Source organism: Echinops telfairi, unplaced genomic scaffold, assembly GCF_000313985.2.
Source record: "Echinops telfairi isolate 266 unplaced genomic scaffold, ASM31398v2 ScPeMD7_6080;HRSCAF=6971, whole genome shotgun sequence".
In the NCBI taxonomy this organism is placed as follows: domain Eukaryota; kingdom Metazoa; phylum Chordata; class Mammalia; order Afrosoricida; family Tenrecidae; genus Echinops; species Echinops telfairi.
Genome location: NW_022109980.1, coordinates 2580182 through 2589144, shown reverse-complemented (window position 1 = coordinate 2589144; position 8963 = coordinate 2580182). Strand labels below are relative to the sequence as shown.

The window sequence follows — 8963 nt, the reverse complement described above, 5'->3', positions numbered from 1 at the left end:
TGGTTTGTCTCCATAGATGGAAAATGAACTTAAGGACCAAAACAGGAAAAAAAAAAAGAGGCTATCTACTTTCATTAAGTTGAAGTCACTTTCTGTAACATTGAAAGTTTATAAGAATGAGGCAAAACTGTTTCAGAAAAATTGCAAAGAAAGTGATCAATCTTTTTGACTCTTCTCTTCCTCTTTAGGTACTTTATGGACCTTTATTCCTCTCTGCAGACGCTGCGACTCTCATTTCACCCAAGCCTCTCATTAGCATTCCATTGAAAATTCCAAATTTTCTACTCAAAGCCTTTAAGTATCAGAGTTACATTTAAGCTACAATTTAAAAGAATAAAGCCCTAGTGAATTAGTTAATTAAGTATACTTTCAGCATAAAGTATAGTTTTATGTTATATGCTCACATTTTTACATAAACTAAGCGCCAGTTGACGTCTCAACCTTTTCAGTTCTTACCATGTCTAGATCTATCTGCCATGTGAGATTTCTTAGTCAAGTGGCAAGTCCCTGGCCATTTACTGTAGGGGTTGCGGAGAGAAATAACAGTTGGTTCAACTAGGTGGAGTAGGGCAGGCTCCTATGAGCAACCGAGAAGAACCACAAGAAGTAGAAGAAAAGAGAAAATCCCAAGTAAGTGGAATTGGGCTACCAGGATCAAAGAAGGGGATACTTGGGCAAAATATGTAAAGATGATATTGATTTAGATATAGATATGGCTCAGATATCGATATAGTCGCTTGGTTTCTCTGTCTCTAATGTCTATCTAGTTTTTAGTCTCTACTCTCTATTTTGCATACCTTTTCCTAATGGAATAAAGGATTATGAGTCGCTCTACTCATCACAAGGTTAGTAGTTCAAACATACTAACCACTCCAAGGGAGAAAATAATGTGGAATTTTACACCCCTATAAAACTTACAACCTAGGAAACTCACCAGGAAAGTCCTACTCTGTCCTATAGTTGTTGTTGTTAGGTGCCTTCGAGTTGGTTCTGATCCTTAGCAACTCTATGCACAAGAAAACAAAACACGGCCGGTCCTGCACTCTCCTCACCACTGTTCCTAATGCTTGAGCACTTCTTGCAGCCACTGTGTCAGTCCATCTCATCAAGGCCCTTCCTTTTTGGGCCTCCCCACCACTTTCTCAAGCACGATATCCTTTTGTACAGGGCCCTATGGAAGCACGATGAATAAGAATTGACTTGATTGCAATGAGTTTGCGTTTTGATGTTTCCTTAATTTCTGCTCTGTGTTGATTCAGATTTGGAGTTCCTTTTTCACTTTTGTGTGGGTGCCACTCATGAAGGGTCTGTATAGCAAAACTCTCTGAAGGATTATGATGAAGGTAGGGAATCTTGTGTCAGCAATACAAGGGATTTTAAACTGCATATTAGATAACCCTTTTCTTATAAAATCTCTTGGCTATTTCTGACAGCTCTGGCTTCAGCCTCCCACGTTGTTTCTTGTTCCTTCTGCCTCCTCCACTCTCTCCATATTCTTCACCCTTTTCTTACAAGAGCAAATATATGACACAGTTTCCTGTTTTCTCTTTCAGAGCAAGTCATTGCTCCCTTTAATCTGTCTCTAGGTGCAGACCCTCTATGCTCAGGGCGACCTTTTCACACTCAAATGTATGTTAAGGTATTTCTATCATGGTTTACAATGAAAATGAAAATAAAAGAAGCAAACAAAATTATGTTACTCTTTCAATATGATCATTAGTAGATCTTGTTCTTTGGTATTAAAGACATTTCAAATGTGATAGAAAATGTATTACTGAGCAGAAAAATATAATATCTTGATGTATTTGCTTTTACTCCAAGAATGGAAAGTATTACTTTTAGACTGATGGAATTCTCTTCTGGCACCAATCACTGCCTAGTAACAATTTCCTAAATAGCAGGCATGGGGTGGTGGGATGGTGGTGGTGTCAAAACAAAAATTCAGCCAGTCATAGATATGAATTGGAGTTACTGAATACACAATTTTCAAATCGGAGTAACAACTTGACAAAACCAAACCCGCTGCCATCAAGAAAATTCGGACTTACAATGGCCCTACGGAACAGAGTAGAACTTCCCCATAGGGTTTCTGAGGCTTAAATTTTTAGGGGATCAACCGGCCTCATCTTACTATGAAGCCTTTCAACTCACTCACTCATGAGCATCGAGTCCATTCTGACTCAGCAACCCTAAAGCACAGGGTAAAACTGCACCTGTTGGTTTCCAAGGCTGTAACTCTTTATAGGACGAGAAAGCCTTATCTTTCCCCTGCAGCACAGCTGGCATGTTTGTCCATGTGGTTGGCACCGGAGTTAATTGTGCCAGCCTGGCCGATAATCACATGTGGGGCTAATTGAAAGGCGGAGGGATAAATGGGTGGTGAGCCTCGCCTTTCTAGCTCTCAGGTCTCTTGCTTTGTGATGGTTGCACCGGGTGCAGCTGCCTTAGCAGTTCCCTGCTTCAGCTTGCAAGATTGACTTCCTACAAGACATCCCCAAGGAGAAGCTACATGGACCTATCCCGATGCAGCCCTGGGTGCTGGAGCAGCCATGTGGAGACCCCTGCTAGTGCTGAGATGCTTGTTCGTTCACTGACTCAGCTTTCCTCCTGCAGTCAGCATCATTGCCTCTGTTTTGTGAGGTGGAGGACTTTGTGGACTTGTGTTTGGTTAATGGGTTAATGTTGGACTTGTGGGCTTGGGCAGCATTGGGTTGGGATGTTTTCGTGATGCACATTTCCTTTATATAAAACTCTCTCTTATACATGAGTTGCTGTGGATTTGTTTCTCCAAAGTACCCAGACTAACACAGCACCCCAACATACTATTCCACCAGGGCCCCATAACATTTCTGCAAGGATGCTTGAGATAGGGAATCATCTAGCAACTATTATACTGCACCTTATCATCATTGCTATGGGAAAAGACCACAGCAGAGTGTTTACCTAATAATAATTTACCCTAAATCTCAGCGTCCAATCTGACCTTAGAGTTCCTGCCTCCCTCAATGGAAACAGATATGATTCTTCATAGGAGTCCAATGCCTAAGGCAAAAGTCTCAAATAAAATGCTTAAAACCACCACCAAACTCCCTGCTATCAAGCCAATTCCAACTCATAGCAATTAAGATGCTCATGAATCTAGTATTTAACTTAGAGGAAACTTAAAAAAAATCAGTTTATGCAAGGTTCAAAAGGACTCCTAAAGGCTGGCTAGGTGATCTCAATTCCATGGACACTGGAAACTGGAGCTTTAGGGGAATTAAAATGGCTTCACAGTAGCTAAAAAGCAATTGCTCCCCCATAAATCTATAAATCCCAACCTTGTATTCAAGAAATTCCGAGGACTAGGTTTGTGGAAGGCTCCAGTTTACCGTGAGAGCATCAAATACATATTTGAGTCTCTACATAGGTTTGCTATGAGTAGTCAGAATTAACTAGACGTCCGTGAGTTTGATACATTGACCAGCGATACGAAAAACTTTGCACTCAGGCAGCATGTGTTTGAAATTGGATTACTATCACTCCCCTCACCAGCCCAATGAGGAGGCAGCCTCACCCTCAGAGACTTGCCTGGGCATGCTATCAATGGACATTGGAATACTAGAGTTGAATAGTCATGAATATTAGCTTGATTTGATCAGAGAGTCTCGATGTAATCTTGTAAACTTTTCTAAACTGCAACTTTTGAAAGTTAGAAAAATGTACAAGATTGATCCCTTTCTGGTTTCTGTAGTCCCACGTGTGCAAGAATTGATCTGCTACCCATCAAAATTTTTTGAGTTTCCTTTGTTCACCTTTGTTCTACTTAAGTGATCTTTCTTTTTGTATTATTATGAGTTGGGATTTAATACATATATCATATTATTCCATATTTCAATCATGCCCTATAGAATTGTATAATTGCTACCACAATCAGTTTCCAAATATTCTTTTTCTACATGGACTGCTTGACATCGTCTCTCTTTTATCCTCCACCACTGTACCCCTTATTCTACTTGCTGTTCCAATAGGTTCATCAATCCTGGGTTCCATATACCGAAAACAGAATCCTTGGACACCATTATGGTGTCATGCTGATGGTCTCCTTCAGCAGGATGATTTGTCTTTGTCTTCCCTTTGTTTTGTTTAAGATTAATAAATGTCCATAAGTTATATTTGAATTTGAGGCTCCTCTTCCCCCTAAAACAAACTATAAAACTTTAAGTATTAAAAATTTGGTTAGGGTCTCTGAAATACTCAACACCTGAACAATTACTCAGTTGCTAGCATGCCTGTGTTATAATTTTCTGGTTTTTACTCTGGCAACCGGATAATGTTCAAATGCAATCAGAAGAGTAATTGAGCATACCTGTCTTCATCATTCTGTACCCAAATCAAATGGCTTGTCTTAATGAGTGCCTGTTAGCTCATCATAGAATTATAGATGAGACTCCCAGAGTATGTCAGCTGAAAAGAACATTGCAAACCCAAAACCACATCTATATAGCCTATGAATTGCTGCTGACTCATAATGCCCCTCTAGGACAGATTTGAATTGCCCCTGTAGATTGCTAAGGTGATCTGCCACATCTTCTTTATGAAGGTGATCTGCCACATCTTTCTCTCACGGAGCAACTAGAAGTTACCAGTTGACAACCAACTACTTAACCACTGATCCACTACGATGCCTGAAAAGAGCATTTCCCATCCCAAATTTGCTGCCCTCAAGTCTAGTCCAACTCATAGCAACCCTACAGGGTAGAGTAAAAACTGTTTCTGTGGGTTTTGTAGGCTGTAACTCTTTATGGGGAGCAGAAATCCTCATCTTTCTCCTTTAGAATGGTTGGTGGGTTAGAGCTGGTGATCTTGAAGTTAGCAGCCCGAAGTATAACCCACCACAGCAGCAGGACTTCCTTTGAAAAGAATATTAGGGATCATCTAATACAATTGTCCTCAATTTATAGCTGAGGAAACTGAGACCCAGAGAGATTCTGGGATTCCTCAGTCATTCTTTCTGTTCATTATGAACTAAAATCCAGATCTCTTGCCTCTTACTTAGTCTATTGATTGTTTTTCCTGTTAAACCAGACAGGAGATTGTTTCTTCAGGGCCAGTTTTGCCCAAGGCCCTTGGTTCAAATATTTTAGTCACTTTAGGTCTTTTTTTTTTCTTTTTCAGTATATAAACTAGCAAGCAACACATTTGTGAGAGCAATAAAGTCTTAACAAAAAACAAACACAAAAACAGAGCAACAAAATCAGTGGGAAAAAAATATATACCCTGAAAAGGTTAATAGTATTACAGTCTGTCATTCTGTTATTTTATCTCTAAGTAAATAGGAGAGCCTTTGGGTACAACTTGGGGTAATAAAGGTTAATCACTGGAAGCTTAAGGGTGCTTATGCTTAATTGGTGGGCGATTAAAGATGCTCAAGGTTAATAGCTGTGTTTTCAAAGCCAGTAATTCCCTTTATACAAATCATCCCCTGTGGGTTTCGCCACACCTATCAATCAGTCCCAGAAACTAGCCAATCAGTTTGGAAATTCAGGGACCTAACCTTAAGGGAGTCTAGTGGTAAGGTTACCACACTGATCAAAAGGTTTTAAATATCTTAAGGGATGTTGATTTAATTTTATTTAAAACATAGTTTGGTCATCTTCCAATCATTCTATAGAGTGACTTGTTTATATCTAAATAATTTTTGGTTTTGTCACATAGATGCAAAACCACAAATCCCATAAAATAGATAAATTAGGTTTACTACTTAGTTTCAAGGCTTGATGCTGTCTTTGAAAAACAATTAGTTAGTAGTGCATTTCCAATATCAGTCAGAAAAATCAATATTTACTAACCAAGATGGGACAGTACCACCACTCTACTGTCAATTTGTCATAAGTAGTAGCTTGCATATTGCTCTGATGTTGGAAGATATGTTACCTGTATTTCAAATACCAGCAGATGAACAAGTTTGGTTGGAACATCCAGGCTAAGGAAAGACTAGGAAGAAGAAAGAGGCTGGCCATTTCTGAGCGATTACTCAGTGAAAAACTTATGACTGGCAGGTAGACATTAGCCAGTGGTCAAGACATATTCAGTATATAAAACAAAAAACTTCAATAAATAATCAACTTGGAAAGTACAATAAAGATCCCCCACTCTTTATGGATGGTGAATGGAGACCTAGAGAGACTAATGGCACCTGCTTCATGGAATCCTAAAACCACATATTTCAATGCACAGCAACTATTTGGTTACAGCTAACCCAAACACTTTTCCTGAATCAAATATTAATTTGTGTTAACATATGTATTTTTAAAAATAATGTGGCAGAAGGCCAAAAGTCAAACTTGTGTATATTTGGTGAACTTGTGTTTTTAAGTTTATCAAGGAAATTTATAAGAGAAGAAAAATGCTATTGACTTAATATCAGAATTGGAGGTATTTCCTCATACTGTAGCTTTTATAGACTATTTTAAATCTCATGTTGGTACTATAACTAGCTATTATTATCACCGAATACAATTTTATATTATCTTTAATATATTAACCTTTATTAAACTTATTTAAATAAGTTTATTGACTATTATCTTAATATGATATTAATGACTTCATGAGACTATTTTAATATCATATAATTAACAAACTGCATTTACTATTGTTGTAGTTATTAGGTACCATTGAATTGGTTCTGTCTCATAACAACTCTATATTATCTATTGTGTCTTCCCATCTCATTGAGCTTCTTCCTCTTAACCTATGACCCTTTACCAAGTGTTACGTCTTTCTCCAGGAACTTGTCTCTAATGATAACATACCTTAAGTACATGAAACCAAGCATTGCCATCTTAGAATTTTAGGATCATTCCAGCAGTATTTCTTCCAGGACTGATTTGCTCATTCTTCTCACAGTTCACGGTATATACAATGTTATTTTCAATATCATAATTCAAAGGCATCAGTTCTTCTTTGGGCTTTCCTATTTCTTGACCTGTTTTCTTATAAACACGGGGCAATTGAAATTGGTCAGGTGCATCTTAGTCTTCAAAGAGACGTCTTTGTTTTTAAAGTGGTCTTTTGTGCAGATTTACCCAATACAATACATTTGCTCTCTTGACTGGGTGTTGATTATAGATCCTAATAAAATAAAAGCCTTTACAATTTCAATAATTTCTGCATTTATCATGATATTGCTGATGGATCACGTTGTGGGGATATTTGTTTTATTTATGTTAAGGTTTAATATATATTAAAAGTTGTAGTCAGTAAGTGTTGCAAGTATTTTTCAAGTTATTTAAACAGAGTAAGGGAACACTGTGTGTTTTAAAATCAGGAAATGTGTATGTCACGGTTGTATCCTTTCACTACAGTTATTCAATCTATATACTAAACAAAGAATCAGAGAAGATGGACTACAATAAAAAAGAATCTGTCACCAGGATTTGAGGAAGTTTGAATATCAACTTGTGATATGCAGAGGACATAATTTTGTTTACACTCCACATTAACACTTTTTGAAAGCTGTAATCACTAAAGGTATAATTTGAGCAAGGAAGTGCAATGGCCACCTTTTGTTAGTAATGACTTGTTCCTGCAGGACATAGAAATGGAATCCAAAAGACCGATTTATTTAAAATCACTCGATGGAGAAATTCTTTCCCACATGTTCAACCTCTCCCTTTAATTAACTTAATTTCTGTGTCTTGTAAAAGCAAAGGAGAAAATATACTGCATTCCTAATGCAAACATTTTGTAATATGTTTAACTAATGGAAGAAGATTTGTTATTTTATTCTGATTATCTGGAATCTTCAAGCAACATAAAGCATGCAATTGATGGCATGACCCAGAGACGTACATTGAAAGTGCTGTCAGCTGTTCTGTTTTAGCAGGACACTTAGTGATAAGCCCATGACTCTCAGGACATAGCATTTCCAGTAGGCTGACGCCATAACTCACAGGTATGCTTTCACAATAATCCTTAAAATTAAGTAGGAAATTACAACAGGAAATAAAACAAGTGCTACTTCAAAACCTAGCCCATTAGTTTTTGGTTAATCGGGGTGAAATAATGATTACTCTGAGCAATTTCCCATTTCTTAATCTCAGCTGTGTGCTACGTCCTCAGATTTGTTCATGAAGGGATAATGATCACTTCTTGTAGCCCAGTCAAGAATCAGAAAAAGCTAATAGCCTAGGATTTCAAACTACTTGATTTTGTTTCTCCTTTGATTGTCTGCTTATTTGACTTGCACTTGACTCAAACTAATTCTGTTCTCTAAAAGTTCATTGACAAAACTCTTTCTCTACTTTGAAAATTAATCACTGTGAAATAAAAAATGAAGGAGTAATGTTTTCTTCTGTGACTATTATTATAGCTGCTGATCTGTCATGATTATTAAAAAATGTGGAAACTCGGGACAAAATCATATAGTTTAAAAAAAATCATTTTATTGGGGCTCATACAACTCTTATCACAATCCATACATACATCAATTATGCACAGCACACTTATACATTTGTCGCCCTCAAAATTCGCTTTCTGCTTGGGTTCCTGGAATCAGCTCCTCATTTCCCTTTTTCTTCCTCCCCCTCCCTCTCCGCTCCCCCCTCTATCATGAACCCTTAATAATTTATAAATTATTATATTATCTTATCATACACTGCCCGGCATCTCCCTTCACCCACTTCTCCACTGCCCATCCCCCAGAGAGGTTACATGTAGATCCCTGTGATTGATTGCCCCTTTCTACTCCCACTTGCCTCGCGGTATCGCCACTCTCACCGCTGGTCCCGAGGGGCTCAGCTTTCCTAGATTGCCTTTGTTTCCAGTCCCTATCTGTACCGCTGTGCATCCTCTGGTCTAACCAGGTTTGCAAGGTAGAATTGGGATCACGGTAGTTGGGGGGAGAAAGCGCCTAAGAACTAGAGGAAGGTTGTGAATTTTATTACTGCTACACTGAACCCTGAGAGTGACCCATCTCCTCC

At 38.1% G+C, this 8963-nt stretch overlaps 1 pseudogene; it reads left to right on the top strand.

Moving 5' to 3' along the window:
• Nucleotides 1-579: 579 nt before the first annotated feature.
• LOC101648297 overlaps nucleotides 580-8963 on the top strand; it is a 15063-nt pseudogene continuing 6679 nt past the window's right edge.